Source organism: Aphelocoma coerulescens, chromosome 5 (assembly GCF_041296385.1).
Source record: "Aphelocoma coerulescens isolate FSJ_1873_10779 chromosome 5, UR_Acoe_1.0, whole genome shotgun sequence".
Lineage (NCBI taxonomy): Eukaryota > Metazoa > Chordata > Aves > Passeriformes > Corvidae > Aphelocoma > Aphelocoma coerulescens.
In genome coordinates this window covers 14,470,752-14,486,468 of record NC_091019.1, presented here as the reverse complement: position 1 = coordinate 14,486,468, position 15,717 = coordinate 14,470,752, and the positions used below count along the sequence as shown (strand labels likewise).

The window sequence follows — 15,717 nt, the reverse complement described above, 5'->3', positions numbered from 1 at the left end:
TATTCTTGCAATATATGACTAAGCCAGCTCATCTGAAATTTTCAACCCAGGGCCTGTGAACATAGTTCAGGCAGCAAAGACAGATAAATCCCTTCTGTCTTCACTTCTTTTGAAAGCAGTATATTCACACACATCTCTCCTTCATCTGCCTCAAATCAAAACAATCCTCCTCAAATCTGAAATGTGTAAAGAAGGAATCCTCCTCATAAGGGCCTTTCTGATAGCCCACGCAGCGACAGTGCTGCAGAGATAACATGCAACTCATTTCTCCAACTCCCCCACATTAGCCTTAAATCCAGTATTTATTTGTAGTTCCATATCACACATCACTGCAAATTCCTGTTTCAGAGCTTTCTCAAGCTACCCACATCTCAACCCAACCTGTAAATATTACTTAGCAAATCTCAATATGCAAGATGTTAGCTCTGCAATTCACTTCCTCCTGATCTACTTTCCAATCCTCTGTAATAAGAAGCTGCCTCAACTTCTAAGTCCCTCTTATCTCTCCACTACCTTCACAGAATTCTTCCTCTGTACACTGCACACTTACCTCTAAAAGACCATGTTTGTAAACTCACAGTTGCTCTTCCACTGCCCTTGTTCATTCCTTATTGTTAGTTAAAGCATCATTTTTCTGTAATGCTTCCTGCCTCTAAGCATTTACAGAGCCACGATCCTTTAATGAGAGGAACTGGAACATGGATCCACACATGCTCACGCCCCAGCAGATATCATTCATATATATCACATCATCAAACTTCCTGACATCATCCTTGATGTAAAATTTGCTCAAAACCTACAGAATTTTGTGACTGCAAGGTCATCTCAACTGCCTACTACAACATTATTTTTCCATCAACTTCACAGCAGCTGCAACAGATCTTCAAGTACCGAGATGCCCACTGAAAGTCCACACAGAATTTTAGACAGTACCCTCCTCACATGCATTAGTTTCTTTTAAAAACCGGGCTCAGTTTCATTTAAAACAAGACTAAAAGGACAAAAAAATCAACACAAGTTGATTTCAACCTGTTCACTCAATCCCTAACAACAGATTTGTACTGTACACGTATTTTTGCATTGATTAAGGAAGTTTCAAAGCTTTTCTTCTACTCAACACATAAGCATAAGCAATCATAAACGATGAGGGAGCAACTTTTCTCTTTTTTCCCAGAACTAACCAGCTGCTAAGATTTGTTTATTTAAGTCTGCGTGCCACTGCTCACCTACAGGTGACGAGGAGTGACAAGTCAGTTGGGAGTTTCCCACCCTGTATATTTCCTGTGATTCCAATAGGCTAAAACAATTAAATAATATTTTGATCTCACCAAAGCAAGTTTTTTATACAACAGCTGTAAAAACGCACGTTAACAATAAAAATTTCTGAGTACATTCAATGCTTTCCTCATACAAAACCCTTTCAGAACCCAGATGATAAATGATGCTTTACAAAGAAGAATGATTCACATATCCTGGTAGGCCAAATATTTTGTCTGGACTGACTATGGACTAAAAACAGAGCAAAAACAAAGAGCTTCCAGTAAGCTGATCATATCTTATGGCCCATATGTATTTAGCAAAAACCAGTTCCTTACCTACGTGCCAGAATGGCATCAATGCCAACATTCAGGCTGGTCACCCTATGTACCAGCCAACCCCACACCGGTATGTGCAAGCCAAGATCGTAAAGCAGCATTAGGTGCTCTCCAGAGAATTTGGCCCCGAGTGTTTAGGCACGTTTTGCTCCACATTCTCCAGTACTCCATAAGCTGGGCCTGTGCAGGGGATGGGAGCAAGGCTCCATAGTTACTGGCCTTCTGTCATGCCCGAATTTCAAAGAGCTGGTGTATCACCACACAAACACCCTGAGTTACCCATGACAGCCCCACAGGAACACTCTGCTGATTGAAGATAAGAGGACTTACCTGGGAACATACTGGAACAGAGATTGAGGAGAGTGGCTTCCAGGTCAAAATAACAATAGCCCAGAACAAGGGATCAAGTAAATATCCACAGAATGCAACTCCATCAGTGCCTGCTTGATTGACCCCAAATGAAACAAATCCATGCCAGTGATCACGCTTACACAAGGGCAAACGCAAGCACATTGCCACAGTAGTCACAATCATCTCATGATGTCATCTTGCTCAACTACTGCATGACAAACTTTGTTCTTCACAGCTGCAGACAAGTTCCAAACAACATGTTTTGCTTCCGAACCGAGAACAAAAAGCATGAGTCTACTTCAAACAGGCAATCAAAATTAACACCATTGTTTGAAACACCCTCAGCTGTCCTCAGGTTAAACACTATTTGTTTGTGTTCTGGCTCTCAAAGGTTAACAGTATTTCGTTCCCTCCTTGCTCAAAGAACACAGCTACCAGAGTGACTTAAATTAAGTGGGGATCAACACAAAGAATGTGTTAAATATTATTAAAAATAATAATGCTGTATGCAAATTTCTTTTAAATCCACAGGCATGAAGTTTGAAGCATTACAAGTGTTACTGTGTATTTGTATTTCTTCTAACTCCAGCAATCCTCACTAAAGCTGAACTTGGCATAATGTGAATTGCATTTTGCTCACGTAGCACATTATTTCACCTGATCCCCAAGCATAGCTAAACAAGTACTACAAATGCTGGTAAATACTTACCTGATTGGAAAAAGACCCCCAAAAAAAATCAAACAGGAAGGCCCAAAATAAATATAAATGTGTCAATTATTATTGTACTTCAGGGGTTTTGAGAGTTCTCTTAAAACCATACTGCAAGAATAAAGTGTGCTTCTGTGCTTGTGCTAAATCACCCATTTCCTTACTGCCATCTCCTGCCCCATAAATAAGCTACACTGCCAAGATTTTGCACATCCAAATGCACTTCCAGTGTATGCACCATCAGCAGTAAAAATAATGGTTTTTTAAATCCTCAATCCGTATTTTGCAGTTGCAAGAAACCGAGAGAACTGGCTGTCTGAAATGAGAGCACAAATGAAGAAAACAGTTGAATCCATGTCCTAGCAAACAATTAAATGCCACTTGACTATGGGCCCGTAATTAATTAATAGAACATAACCTCTCCCTTCTGAGGCTGTAGCAGGCCCAGAATCTTAACTGGGGCGTATTATAATGTGTCTGCCACAAAGCCAGGCAAATATTCTCCTAAGTGACAGTAAATCGTGTTCTCACAAGTAAGACTGCTACTTTCAGAGAGGTTTCCTACAGAAACAATGTTTGTGTGACCAATGGCCTTTAATCCAAATAAATAAATACGCAGTGACCCTGATGTGAAGAAAAGTATTCAAGACACCCTGTTCCTTGTCTGTAGCAGCACTACCAGGGCCATTCAGGACAAAAGACAAAAATGTGCAGGAATACGTCACTAGTTCTGTTGTTTAGGATATAATTTGCTAACTTGTTTCTCAAAGTCCCTGACTCTTAAAATACCACCCTATTTAAATGCACCCCAAACAACCCAAAATTTAGTATGCCTAGGAACATCAGCAAATTTATTCACTACACACACTCAATCATATTTACAGCAGCATTAATTCTATCTCCCAGACACGCTATGTGAGTCACTGTGGGGTCCAGTGCTCAGTTTTTGGTTTGGAGTGGGTTTTGGTTTGGTTTTGATTTAAGCTGCTGCAGGCTGAAACACAGAACATAACTGCAGCTGTTCTTTTAATATACAAGAATATATACACAAAAATGTTTTATATATATATACAAAAATTATTTATTTTCTGAAAATGCAGATAATAAACAGAGTAGAGAACAAGATAAGAATTCAAAGTGATCCCAAAAGACCAAGAAAAAGTTATGAAAAAATGTTAAGAGTGTGACTAAGGAGAACTGCAAAGCTGCAGAGTTAGGCCAGAACACCTGACTGCACATATAGGGGATGGCCAAAAAGTGGTTTAGGTAAAAGGGATGTAGAGGTTAAAGCAGACCACAAAGTGACCCTCAGTGTTGTGATGTTGAAAGCTAAAAATAAAAAATAAGAAGTTCAGAGTGATGTCAATGCATGGAACTGCCCACAAAACCAGCAAGTACCAGTCTCAGTCTGTATTTTAGTAAGACTTCATGTAACTTACCACATCCAGTTAGGTCACCACACTTCAAGGAGAATAGTAATAACAGGTTGAAAACTGTACCCAAACCCACATGACTCAAACACTACAAAAACTCTCCTAAAAGCCAGAGGAGCACTGGAATAGACTGACAGAGAAGGTTGTCCAAGTGCTGCTACTGGGGGGCTTTGAGTCAAGATCTGCCCCAGCAAGCAAAGGCTACAGCTAGTTGTGCCTTGGGAGAGGAGAATGGATCAGGCAAGTCCTGGAGATCCTGCCCAGTCTTTAAGGTTCTGGATCACAGAAACCAGGGCTGAACAGGACCTCTAGGATTCACCTAACCCATTCTTGGCCCCTAAGCTGCAAGTCCCAGCACCACAGTGGTTTTGGGCGGGTTTTTTTCACAATTCCACACTGTTTATTTCTAAGTTTACTGATGCCATACCCGACATTAAGCTGAAGTTTTACAGAGAACTGTCCCAATAAATTCCAAGAACTTTTCCACTAAGTGACAATAGCTAAATTAGAGACCATTGCTATGAATTCTTTCTCACCACTGATGGTACTTTAGCTTGTATTTATCAAAACTGCATTTCCTCCAAAATTTTAACATTCTCGTCATTCACTATCATGAGCTCTGTCTGAAGCCCTTCACCACAAGCTTCAGATTCAGCTATTTGGAATTACTTTAATTACTTCCTTTTAATAATCTGCAAGTCTCAAGCATTAAGTATTCCACCTCCCTTTTTACTTGATATTTACAAACTGAACAAAAAAAAAAGGTCTGCAAAATTAATTTTGGAAGTCCATGCTACCAATTTTGCCCATGAACAGTGACCACTTGCATCTGTCCTTTACCAGCAGGTCGAGGGAGGGGATTCTCTCCTTCTATTCTGCTCTCCTGAGACTTCACCTGGAGTACTGCATCCACCTCTGGATGCAGTTGGGGGACCCAACATAGGAAGGACAACCCAATCTAGTGGAAGGTGTCCCTGACCGTGGAACCAGAGGATCTCTAAGGACCCTTCCAACCAAAACCATTCTATGATCCTTTAATCTATACATAACTCTTGAGACTCTTACCATTAAATCAGGAACAGCTTACACTCAGATATAAAAGTTTCCTGCTAATTAAACTTGGCAAGACCATGTTGACAAAATTCTTGGTCCATCTGCTGTGAAAAAGTGTAGAAAGCATATGGTGCTTTGTACAACTACATTAAGATCACTAAAGTCCCAAAGCTCCTCTTAGTAACCATCAAATGCAAAAGAATAAAAAAAGATTCAGAGTCTTCAAAAAAACATAAATCAAATCTAATAAAACACAGGATTTATGTTTTGGTCTCTATTTTCACACCTTTAAAAGAACAGTTAAGACCAGACTAAGACAGTAAGTAATAAGGGTTTCCTACTGCTCAGTAACTACTGCTCACTTCTAGACTTCATATAGGGATTTTTAAAAAGAACTATATCCTGACCCTTCTGCTTCAGAATTTTAAAGTATTTTATTAGTAGCCATGACTTAAGTTTCATATGAAACCTAAAACAAGAAGAAGTACTGATTTTTGGGGAATCAGGGAGGGGAAGGAGAAAAGAAGTTAGGCATGGGAGACAATTCAACCCACAGACTGTATTATAACTTTAAGACCACTGGCTGAGAATAAACAGGACACACACAACTCAGTTACAATGGAAGATAGGAGATCCATGGGTTTAATTTTTCAGCATCCTATCCTTAACCATCACAGCTTTGGAGAATGAAACATCTCCGAGTTCATTTCCACAAGACAGAAAAAATGGGTAGAGACCAGTTAAGGCCTTTCTTTAAAAATTTATTATTGTTATTATTATTTTTATCTGACTCTTACCTCTGGGTTTTCTAACTTCAAATAATGGTAAGAATATTCTCAAGAGAACAACAGATTATGACAACAGCAGTCTTCTGATTTAGGCCTCTCAAATCGTACCTCACTGTAAAGAGCAACGATCCTCATTTTCATTAGAATGAAGCATGGATGTTAACTGCTACCTTCTGTCTTCTGCTAGGCTATCAGCAAGAAGAGCAGCTGTGATTATCAATAACTATGTCTAGAGACTAGACCAGTGAAACCACATGTTCTTGAACTGCAATTTTCCAAAAAAGGCCATTTACTAAAACACTGGCCACACTTTTGTCAATTAAAAAAGAAACTCATAAACAAGCATGTAAACAAATTTTTAAGAATGCAAAAATATCTCACATGGTCAGAAAGGCAGAAAGCATGTTCTCTGAGTTCTTTTCAAAACCACTCTCTCACAAAAAATGAGTGACAGTCTTGCCTCTTCCAAAAAGATGCCATGTGGCAAAAGAGAACAAAATGATAAAAACAGCCTCCACAAAACTACTTTGTTAAATACATATTATCTCATCTCTTTTAATAATAAACACTATAAACAAAATATTTGGAAAACACAGTGCTGAAACAACAACCTCACAAAAGTACCACAACTTGAATGGACACTGTTTACTCAGTGGTAAACCTGGTATCGTTATTTATGCACATTAATCAAACAGGAAAGAGAATCTTTTGAAAGAAGAGTTTTGAATTCCAAATCACAAACATGTGGCTCTCTATGGCTTTGTTTTCTTTTCAGTTGCCTGTAGCTGAAACAACATGCCACTTGCTTTGGCTCTCCTGCTGAACTGCAGTGCCATCACAGCTGCAGGCCTAGGACAACCTGCTGAGGTGCTTTGGGATGTTCCAGCTCTCTCTGCTGCTTCCCTGCTGGAGAGAATCAACACCTCAGAGCTGGAAAAGGGAACATATGCCTTGTGCCTCAACAGTGTCAGCTGCCTCAGCTTAAAGCATGCTCACAGGTAGCTTGAGTCAAAACCTCAGCTCATGAGTGGAAGTAGCACAGAATCAGCACAAGTGTCTAAAATTCCTGCAGGGGCAGCTGCTTCCAGCTAAAGGGCCAATCTCAGACCTTCACAGGCATTCTCTTAACTCATTTCACAAAGCAGACCAGAATTCATCACTGAAAATAAGCATTTCCGGTTTAGCCACTATAAAATACCTAGGGAGCAAACATTTCTCTGCAGCACTTTGAACACTTGCATGGATTTCTAAACACAAACTGAATATTTACTACTGCAGAAAACATCCCTTTATTCTGGGTGTATGCCCCGTTATCTTACTTGTTTTGGAAATACCATTAAAAGCATCCATTCCAAACCTTGGGCTTTCTACCACTGCCGAAACTTGCTGATCATGAGAAACACACACTAATTAGCTTCCTAGTTTGCAAAAGCAAGCAGCTCCTGAAAGGCATAAAATAAGAATAATTCAATAACTGCACTTCTAAAAAATGTGGGGTGAATCCCAAAGGCAACATTCAGGCAGCAGCTCTTCCCTCCCTTAACAGGGAATTGCAACTTGTTCCTCAGCTGCAGCCAGGCACAACCTATGGCTCAGGCAGAGGCCCCAGGCTAAGATACTGTACAAAAAGCAAATTCTGCCTGGCAGCCCACTGAACAAAATACACTGAAGAAAAAAAACTCTCACAGACTGAAGATTCTAAGAACTTGCAGCCTAAAAGAGAAAGACTCTAAATAGATTAAATTACCAAAAAAAAAAAAAAAGGGGGGGAAAGTGTGGGTTTAAATCCATGTTTTAGGAAGGCAAAGTTATCACCAACTTTTCTTTGAAATCTTCTTTCAAACATTCTATGCTCTTGAAAATATCAAACCTACTACTTCTCTCTTCACAAACTATAAAACAAGAGGAAAGAAAATTGAAATCCTCTTGTAATTTCTTCTCGAATGTTTTGTATTAAACCTGGTTTAAAACCAGCATATACCAACAATATAGACCAGTAACAGCCCAGTCATCACACAAGCTTCATAAAACTACTATGTATTTTTCTGGGAAAATAGATTAATTATGAAGAAACAGCTCTGCAGGAACAAAGTGTGTGGCTTTCCTCTATTTTTAAGCAATTGCAATTTGCATGTTTATGAAAAGCAGTCTCTGTAACAGAACTAAAAAACACAGCTTTCCTAATTTAACCTTTCTTCAAAAGTACAGTATGCCCATTCAACAATATTTTAAGAATTAAAATTCCATTACAGTTGAATTTATGACAAGATCACAACTTTGTCTTTTGAGTCTTGAGTATTTTGTTAGTCACACATTCAGCTTATTCTTACTGCCATTTAGAACTAGATTTACAGTTCAGAGAACAATAGTCACAAAAAAGGATGAGTGTCTGCATTTCTTGGTCCAAAACAAAACTGCACATGTTAAACGTACAAATGTAAACTGTGGAAGACTTCAACAACACAGCGGTCAAGCTGAACAGTTTATTGGGCTCTAAGTGGTGCAGTTATAACAAACCAAGAAACAAGAGTGCAATGTTTTTTAGATACACAAATAGCTAGCAGCCATAAGCATCACTAATGGTGCTCTAACCTCTTGTTCTGTAACTATTTTCAGTTATTTTTTTACTTAGACAAACTAAATGTAGCAAATAAAGTCTCAATGCTTAACATCTGTTTCCAGCTCAGTTAATTCAGTAAAACTTCACACCAAATACTTCTTCTGGCTCCAAGAAATAAGACTGGGGAGAAATGGTTTTTGGGGGTTTTTTTTGCCTAAAGTAAAATTCTACCAAACATTCTTTTAGGCTCAAAATTTACAAAAGGGACACAACCTGGCCCTGGTGTTTGTGTGATTAATTGAAATTTGTTTCTTTAAAGATGAAAACCGTAAGAAATCCAACTGAGTGGCAAAGAGGACTTCATCTCAGAAAACCAGAGAGTAGATAAAGAGTAGTTAAATTGATACTGAGAGCAAGAGAAGGAAGAAGAAAGTGAGAGATGATAAGGCAGAGATTCTTCCGGGGTAAACCTAGAAAACCAAGCTAGAAGACAGAAAGCATTCTAAAATACCAGAATGTGTCAAACAGAGTATGCAGGAAGAGTGGTCAGTGCCTTATGGAGAAGGGTTCCTGCACCACAAGGACGTGATGTGCAACCCTCTACAGAGTCTGACAACACTCCAGACTTCTGGCATCACTATCCACGGCATCTGGCAAAAGGAGCTCAACAAAACCCATTTTTCCAAATGCACAACCTTCCACAACTGAAGTCAAGGTTCCAGAAAGAAGAGCTGTCATCCCTTTTCATCCACAAGTATCTGAGAAATCCTCTGCCAGAATGTCTCATCTTCCTTCCAGTTACTATTCCAGCAGTCCCAACCCAATACTCTTACATTTAAAAAGACATTTTCTATCTCGCTGAAGATCTCTCCAAGCGTCAGATAATGGATTTTCTGGGGTTTTAAATCCTAGGAAACACCATATGAACTACAATAAAAGGATATGATAAGGACATTATTCCTACCTTCTGTTTTTTTCCCCCTTGAATTTCTTTCTGAGTGATTGACTTTGTATGCCCAGTAACATTCCTTTGTCTCTTTTTTATCCACTGAGGTCTCCCATGGTCCAATGGGGTTTTGCATGCAACTGCCCTGAATTTGTATCCAAAGTTATGATGAGTTTGTTTTTTTCTGTCCCTTAGCTTTCCTCCACAACAGCTACACACAATCCCAGACCACACTGTCACCAACTGCTGGTTCTGGCTGCAGGAGTGACAGCCTGTCACCTACGTCCAGCTCAAGGGAAATTTTGTGGTTAGTTACTTTGACATCTTGAGCACAAGACTACTAGAAAGGAAACAAAGAATTCAAGCTATGTTCAATGATTGCATTTTTTCAGAGTATTCAATTTGCAGAAGATTGAAAACTGAGAATTATAAACATTAGAGACATGAAATCATAATCTATCTAGTCACTAGCAGATAAGCAATAGCCAGCATGTTCTTGGCTCAATGAGCAGGGATTTAGCTGCCAAATCCCAATCAACACTAATTGGATTGTCCTTGACTTCAGAATATACCACTGACACCACAGCCATCATTTATTTCAACAAACACATATAAACGGAACACAATTCCCAGAACACCAAGCAGAAGAAAATTAATCTCATCAATACTGATAATGCTATTGTTAGAAATAATTTTTTTCACTATATAAGCAAGGAGTCTGAAAGTCTCATGTTACTGCAAAGAGGAGTAAAAGGAGAGATGAACCAAAGGAAAACCTCCTACTCACCAGTACGTATTTGCAGGATACAACTTTCACTGACAGTTATCGAGGCTGAACTGTGAATCTGCTGCTACACATTTTACAAATGATTCCACAGTGACTGTGGTTTTCCTTTGAAAGTACCAGTAGTTGGGGAGGTAGTTGGTACTTTAAATTCATGTCAGAGAACTACCACAGCAGTATAATTCTCTTCCTCACTGTCATAAGACAAGACTGTTATGTTTGGGACGTTGGAGAAGTTAAATGTCAGTCTCATTGTCCCTCCACTGAAAAATATGATTGTGGTTATAGAAGGCCAGGGCTTACACAGTATTCAGGCTTGCATAACAAACTGTTTTCCATGAACAGGCTGCAGAAAAAGTGCCTTTTTTTCAGCTAATCCACGAAGTTAATCCAGGACAGAACAGGGGAGAGAGAGTTCCTTGAGTGCAATTTAGTCACAAAGATAAGAAATGCTACTTCCCTCAACATTATCTGTGTCCTCGGATTTCAGAGCAAATGAAGACAGCTTATAGAAAAAAAAAATCAGCTTCCATTAATGTTTTAGTTTAAAATAAAAGGCTGAAAAAAGTATTTTTATTATTGTTGTTACCATAACGGCAAGACTGAGTGAGTAAAGAGTCTCAAATCCAAGTTCTTTAGAAATATTCATTACAGACATTTGAGGGAAAGAAGATTTACATGATCTGTATTGATTTTAAGATTTCTCCAAAATGATAACAAATTCATAAATCGAAATCAAAGTAATTTTTTTAGTCAACATTGTGTACTAGAAGAAGCTGCTTGAATACCTTTTATGAAGACATGCTACCAAAAAATACTGGGGGTCTTCCAAGCAGACTTTCAAGAACCCCAAAACCAAACAAACAAAAAAACCAACAAAAAACCACCACAAACAAACAAACAAAACCACATGCAATAGAAATATTTTCTCCTCATTCTGTTTCAGCATAGCATTGTGGAATCTGCTGTGTTTGAAAAGTTAACCACAAGGTTTGGAGGAAGGGATCATTTCTTTTACTGGAGCAACTAGTCTGTTTACAAGGCTTTTGGGCTGCCATGCCCTATCCAGCCATAGCCAACTACAGTCATCTCCTAGCAATACACAGTCACACTTCTGCATTCTGCTCCAGTTCCAGCACTACACTTGATGCTTCATTCTACTACAGCTACAAGAATTCTTCTGCCACAATAAGAAGGATTTAGTTTCTGTTGCTTTTTTAATCCCTTTGAGATTTCCCTGGATTGCACTTGAATCAAATTAAGCCACAGCACAGATAAGAAAGCCACTGAAGTAACAGCTTTATTCCCTTATTTTTCTGCATTTTCTGTTCTACAGAGATTGCATACCATGGCATCAAGAAATCATCTACTCCTTATACACACACTAGCTCAGTGGAATGACCAACTACGAATATACAGCAAATACAGCAGAAAATCCTCTCATGATATTATATTCTTCACAGGAAAAATCTGCTCACAGGGAAAAAAAATAAGTAAAAGAATCAGACAATTCCATTTAGAAACTTCTCCCACTCCATCAACAATCGCTTGTCTTGTTTCAAAATCCACCGAGATATGAAGCTGTGTTACACAATAAAGGCTTTCCTGAAGAGGAGTTGATAAAAATCAGAACAGAAACAACCACAACAGAGCCCACACATGTTATACCAGCATTTATCAGTAGTGACAACAGCCAAATAAAACTGCTATACTGTTGCAAGCCTTCTGTCCTACACATTGCAACTGCACACAAAAGCAAGAACAAATCATTCCTCTGTCTTCTCAGAGTGACCAGACCTCACAGAAAACATCTTCCTCCACCTCACAGGTTTTCTCCTTTAACTTCTGGGTACACAACAGCATCCTACAGTAAAGCTGCTATGGGTGCATGGGCAAATTAATCAAATCCAGTCTTTGGATCCTATCTCTTCTTTATCCTTACCTTTCAGCTGCTGAGCTAAGAAAGACACAGAATGTTCTCTCTTCTACCTTTTCCAAGTATCACTATATGTAAATTCTAGGGATAGATTTATGATTAGGGCTTATACCAGCAAAACCAAAACCAAACAAAACAAAAAGGCATTTTCTCATGCCCTTCTGTGATCTTTGCAAACATCTGTGTTCTTCCTAAATCCCATCCACATTCCATTATTCAAACATATTAAATGGGAATTTTTTGGTGAAGCACATCAAACACACTTCAAATTCCATGAAAAGATACAATGGATAAACAGTAAGGCCTCCTGGGATTTCTTCTAGCTGTTTACCCAGAATGCCTACATTTGGTAGCACCTTTGTTCCTTTCAGAGACTTCTGTAGTGCCTTTTGTAGCTGGTTACGTAACAGCTTTATATTGTACTGATATGCTGTGGGAAAATGTGGTTATCTACCTTAGCCAAGGTTGACTGCTTTACTGTGTGTGTCACTGAAATCCTTCATGCTTTCACTGTTAGAACAAAACCAGGAGTTTAGTAAAGCTGGGGGATTTATAAATCTGGTTTCTTCAACTCTGTCAGAACATTTAACATGCACTTCTGACAGCAGCTACTGCTCAGAACAAGTTCTTAAAATACATAACAGCCATTAGAACTATGATCTATCTAAGCTTAGTTTTATGGTGAAAGACACAGACTGAGCAACTTAAGTGGGAATACAGACCAGTGTACCTGAAACACAGAAAGAGCTGGGTGAATCAGGTCATCCATTCCAGCACAAAGACTTCTCGGCTCCTAAGTGCCTGCAATTCTACTGACACTTGTCAACAGCAAAGCTCATTCTCTGCTCAGGCAGAGCCTCTGTGCATCTTGCCAACCATGAATAAACTGCCTGTTAGGCAAATTATCCAAAGGCTCCCATTAGTTTCCTTGGAGCATGTAGGAGACTAAGGCACCTCACTAACATCTTTGTGCTCAAGGCTCTAGGACCATTTAAGCTCATATAAATTCAGGGTGCATGGATCTGTCCTCCGGCATGCTCTTGACTCTCCTTTATGCTGATACTGGCATTCATCTGACATCCTGGTGAGCCAACACTGTTTGAAAAACTAGCAGAAAAGTAATCCAAGGACAAAATAATATAGCAACACAGGTAAAATACCCAGCAAGAAAGGTCTTTTGGACAGGCCAGCGTCCTAAAGCGAGCTGGAAACAAAAGGAAGATTTAGCACAATAGGAAGGGCAGCACTAGGACTGCTGTAACATCACTTTACACAGGCCTAGACCAGATGAGGAATCTGAGGACTTTCGTGTTTGACTCCCAAAGGACACACTCTCTGGTTTACTCGAGGACAATAAACCTGCTCACTTCCCCTGAAGACTATGCTGGATAAAATCTTCTAGCATCAGTAACAAAGTTGTTCCACAACAAGAAAAATCTACGTATCTGCTCCTAAACTGCACAAATACTGCATTTTAGACATTTATAGCAAAGGTTTTTGAGTAAAGCCAGATAACCTGCCCAGGAAATCAGCACCTTTACCACATTTTCAGGGGTACTGCAGATACTGGCACACGTAAATACATCCATATAAGCAGTGAGAGCAGAGGAGAGCCAGCAGGCACAGTGGGGCTTTTCTGGGAGAGCAGTCACTACTATAAACACCCTTCCCTATAAACCACAAGTGTTTATCACCCAAACACTGCTGACACACAGGTTGGGGGGAAGGGTACAGCATTTTTGTTTGCTTGTTTACACAAAGCTATTCCACAGACTGTGCCTGGGGAAAAAAAAAAACAACACTACAAAATGTAATTACACTCAACACTAAAATCAAGCACATTAAAACCAAGCCAGGAAGTAGCTGCAAATGAAAAAAAAAAACAAAAATGGGACAGAAAAAAAAGGAACACACTTAAAAATATAAAAGTTTCAAGGGTAGGTAGTCTATAATCCTAGAAATGTTTGTCTCTGCTTTTCACATAGAAGGAAACATAACAAATGCATCAAGAAACTACCATTTTATAAGAAGAATAAAGGTCAGTACTCCATGTATTATGGGATTGCATGTGGGGGTAAAGGAATTTGGAAAACAATGCATGCCTAGTCTTCAACAGAATGTTGTTCCTTCAAGCATTTTTATTATGAAGCATTAAAGTAGCAACAAGTTATTTAAATAATAAAGTCTAAACAGTAACTTTCTGGGCATGACCTCTTCAAATTAAGGTTCTGGAGTTATTTCTGAACCTGCTCAATTTCATCCACGCAAGCAATTCTACTAAACTTCATGAGGCAATTTATGTATGGGAAGTTAAACACACACTTAAATGCTACAGATGAAGACATTTTACAGATATAAAGCTTTCCAATGCAATCTATAATTTCTTTTCATGTACTCTGTCAGATTAATCATACCCAAGAAATAAGGAGCCTACTTGCTTTGTCTTCTTAAAAGCATATCTGGGTCTTTTGGTTGCTTCTTTGTTTTCATTTGGGTTCTCTCTACTGTGTCAGGGAAAATGTCCAAACAGGAGAAAGGCAAAAGGGAAGGTCTTTATTTTTAACGTAAAATACTCCCCATTTCACATGTCTTAATTTTGACAGTACAATTAGGAAAAACCTATTATCAAATGGGGTAAGAGGGGAAACCAGGCTGTAATTAATAGAATAATAATTGCAGAATAGTAAAATCCAAGAGACCCTTAGCAGAGCTTCGTAAGACACTGCATCTTTAAACACAGAGACATAATGATTTATCTAAAAATTGTATTTCTTTTTTTAAAATCCCATAGTCTGAGTTTATTAGCTGCACTTTTAGAATGAACGGACACAGACTACACACAATTGGTCCTTCGAAGAATTACTCTGAGTAACAAACTTGAGTGTTGTTTGGTTTACACATAGTCAAATAAATTAGGGAACATTCGACTGTTTAAAATATTGTTTATTAACAACGTACATTCAAAAGATCGTTCTGAAATACCCAGCACAAACACATACCAGTTGACAATCACTTCATTTTCCAATCAGTTTAAACACTGATTTGAGATCTCTGCAGTAACAAAGCTGGTATCATAACGGAGAGTTATGTAACACAAACCACTCTCTCTTTGCCCACAAAACGACAGCAGATAACACCACTTCCCTTTCCCCCGAGCAGACAGAACGTATCCCGAGGCTTTAGGAAAAGCAGCCATTCCTGCAGAGCCTCCCGGGTGCAACGACACTTCCCTGGGGGATACGCGGCACCGTTCAACAAGAGATGGATGAGCAGCGAGACGGGGCGAACCCCGCCGCTCGCCGAGCCCCCTCGGCAGCCTTTGTTCTCCCGGGAGGCGCGGCTGTCGCGCCCCAGCCGGCGGGACACAGGTGGGAGCACGGCGGGACCGGCCCTGCCCGGCGGCTCCGGCCGCGGGGCGAGGGCCGAGCCCGGGCACGGCCGCGGGCCCCGTTTGAACCTGCCCGCGCTTTGGGGAAGGAACCGCAGCCGCTCCCAGCGGGCGGGGCGGGCCGGGGCTGCCCCGGCCGGGCGGTGCAGGAGCCCCTCCGCTTCCCCCTCGAGA

At 39.7% G+C, this 15,717-nt stretch overlaps 1 protein-coding gene across 5 annotated transcripts in view; it reads right to left on the bottom strand.

Annotated features, from left to right (window-relative positions):
* SBF2 (SET binding factor 2) overlaps positions 1–15,717 on the bottom strand; it is a 234,386-nt gene that overhangs the window by 218,341 nt on the left and 328 nt on the right. The window lies entirely within an intron of this gene.